Source organism: Octopus bimaculoides, chromosome 6, assembly GCF_001194135.2.
Source record: "Octopus bimaculoides isolate UCB-OBI-ISO-001 chromosome 6, ASM119413v2, whole genome shotgun sequence".
In the NCBI taxonomy this organism is placed as follows: domain Eukaryota; kingdom Metazoa; phylum Mollusca; class Cephalopoda; order Octopoda; family Octopodidae; genus Octopus; species Octopus bimaculoides.
Window position 1 is genome coordinate 68,314,923 of NC_068986.1, and position 3,322 is coordinate 68,318,244.

Here is a 3,322-nt window from a genome sequence, read left to right on the forward strand (position 1 = left end):
ATATATATATATGTATATATATATATAATACATATATATATGCGTATATGTGTGGTTTATCAATATATATAGTGAGGAAAGAAGTGTAAGCTGAAAGGGGCTTACTCGTTTGATTTGTTACATTACAGTAGGAAACACACATTTGACTGCCATCTACTAACATGCGTACATAGACATACACAGGCCACACATAATGACACAAACCGCACAAACCGACAAAAGTTGCTATAATCGAGAAACCCAAGAATTGTTTCTATACAAGGTAATTTGGCTCAAAACTTTCACAAAGGTTAAAGGTAATACTCGGCTATTATACACATACATCCTAAAACATCCAGGAAAAGTAGATGTTAGCAAACATAACCTTTAACCATCAAATTTTATCCATGAGGAACGTGGTGATGAAGGGGTAAGGTAAAGAGACACGGAACATTATCCACTAATTTGATGTCTCGTGAACTCTACAGTGAGGAGGAATTTGCAAATCAGACACGATAATATGACAAGGGTAAACAGCTTAACTTGTTCTGTTACTTTTCTGTGTGTATATTTAATGATAGGCACAAGACTATATCATCCAGATCACCCTTCTTTTCTTTAAGACTGCAGATCATGATATAAAGGAAATTATACTACTATTTCTAGCAGATGCCAATTTATTCGTTAGTTTGTGTGTGTGTGTGTGTGTGTGTGTGTGTGTGTGTGTGTGTGTGTGCGCGCGCGCACACATTCATGCCTACTTATAAGAGTGAGTAACATATTCAGTGTTAACTGATGTAGAATTGGCTGTCATTGCATAAACTACCTTAAATGCAACTATACGAGAAAATAGTGGGAGTGGCCCTGCAAAATCAGTTTGAATTGATGTAAAAGTTCACTTTTTGATACCACATTAATGGTAACAGCTTAACTTACAACTTCAGCCTAAATCAGTAATGATTATCTCAATAGAAAGCCTGTAGGGATTCGGTGAGATCAAGCTTACGTTTTCGAGGAAAGAGACACTATCCTAACAACATTTGACTTGGTCATCCGATCTGAACATATCTAGTGTCATTTGCCTCCAAATAGAGATTTGTAATAGTATTTATAAGGTGCTGTTTTGATATTTTTTTCCAGTTTTGAATGAAATGCAGATTTCTACATTTCAGTTTACAGTGATGACAAGTGGAAATTACTCAGAAGTATTACTACAACGTCTGTGTCACCTGTTGATGACTATGAAAGAACAACCTAATTGATGATTATGAAAGACATGAAGGTGTACCAAAACACAAGAATCTCCCTCCTCGTGATGGTATCGTTTTATTTGGAATACCATTTTCCACGCTGTATAACATCATCCGATGTTCATCATCTTGGAACTATATTACTGTTTCGCTAAAGATATTGAAACAACTCCTTATTAACTGCATTTGTTAAAGAGTGTTACATTTTTAATGTATGATGCTGATGCCAGGTAAATCAAATCATGATGGATCCTTCGGGAGAAAACTCATGAAATATTCACCAATAAATTTACTCCGGACTGTCTCTCAGACAATGTATGAACCAATGCTTGGCAATCATTAATAATCCGTTTTATATTACACACAAAACCTGAAATTTGATGGGAGGAATATAATCGATTACATCGACCAGGGTACTTATTTCATCGCGCGCGAAAGGTTGAAAGGCAAAGCTGACCTCCACGGACTTTGAACTCAGAATGTAAAGCCGAAAGAAATGCCGCTAAGCATTTTATCCGGCGTGCTAACGTTTCTGCCAGTTCACCGCCTTCGGTGATAATTAGCTTATTAGTATTCGGTGCCACTAATTACTCATCTCCAGTTAGATCTTCAATGCGACCTGTTTCCATAATGGATGCCAAGAAATGTGATTTGGTGCAGGGATTGAGAATTTCTCAGAATTTAATGATTGAGCAAATGAAGAAAGCAAATTCTGAAGAATTCATCCTTATTTCCACCACGGCCATCCAGTTCTACAAATGCCACTCCATACAAGTCTAAATGTTGCTTGTAGTGCTGTACTTTTTTCTTAATGGAATTTTTGCTGATGGGAAAGCAGCAGCGTACCATAAGTCAACATATAACTCTTGTCCGAAGGAGTCTAAAATATGCTTAATTTTATGACAATACATAATCCGGTGCTCTCAGAAGGCAAATTTTTTCAGTCATACCAAGTACTCTATCAGTTAATGCACTACATCTATGCCTTTTAATTTTGTTTGTCTGGAGTCTTTGATGATTTGAGGATGTGGTATTAAAAATCCATCTATATAAATAATACTATACCAAGTTTGACATTACGTTTCCTAAATTTCGTTTCTCAAATAACCTGATGTTTTGAATTAACTCTAATGTCATGAACAGAATCTTAAAGAGGTGAATTAATTCTCAATCCGACTGTAGAACATATATATTCAACAGTATCAGTGCCAAGCACTGTTTAGGCATAAGCGAACGTTTGGTTAGTTAAAATATGTTTGTAACATATTTTAACCTCTAAATGCAAATTCACTGTAGTTACTATGATGAAAAAAATTCTCTCTTGTGGTAAAAGGTGCAAGAACACCATATCTGCCCAGTGCTGCCCTCTATCGGATTCTCGGGCGCATCTCTCGCTCCTTAGCTGTTATCAATGGGGGATACCGAAGAGAGATAAATCTGTGCAGATTTTAAAGCCTTAGCTCTCCACGGTAACTGCACTTAATTTGCATTTAGAGGTTAAAATATGTCACAAACGTATTTTAACTAACCTAGCGTTCACTTATGTATACATGTGTGTGTGTGCGCGCATAATGTATAAATATGCAACATGAATATGCAAGAATCCATGTTTTGGCGTGTGTGTGCGTGTGTGTGTGCGTGTGTGTGTGTGCGTGTGCGTTCGTGCGTGTGTGTGTGTGTGTGTGGAAGTATGTATAAAAACCTCCATAATACCTTCACTCGTTTTTTTTCCTAATATCAACATTGTGGAAGAGTCATTATAGTTATTTTTTTATACGTAAAATTACATATTCACGTTTCATTTATTTCTTAAAGTGCTAAAATTTTTGTCGCACTACTTATCAGTGCCCAGGCCCCAATTGTGCGACGAAATTTTCGATACCTCAAGAAATAAATGAAACGGGAATTTAACTGGTTTTTTTTTGTGTTTTTAAATGCCTAAAATAGTTCTTCCACAATATAATTGTTTTAGTTTCAACACACGGTCTTAGATCAAGTCTCTTACTTTACAGATGAAGTCACTTTCTTCACAGGTGCCATTCCAAAATTTCTCCAAATGTTTCAAGGCCAACACATACATCTGACTGTCGTAT

General features: G+C 36.2%; 1 long non-coding RNA gene across 1 annotated transcript in view; it reads left to right on the forward strand.

The window, feature by feature from the left end:
* LOC128248148 (uncharacterized) overlaps positions 1 to 2,292 on the forward strand; it is a 42,380-nt gene extending 40,088 nt beyond the window's left edge. The window contains exon 4 of the long non-coding RNA XR_008264436.1: positions 1,152 to 2,292. This is a non-coding gene — a long non-coding RNA (uncharacterized LOC128248148). The remainder of the gene's footprint in view (positions 1 to 1,151) is intronic.
* The last annotated feature ends 1,030 nt before the right edge of the window (positions 2,293 to 3,322 follow it).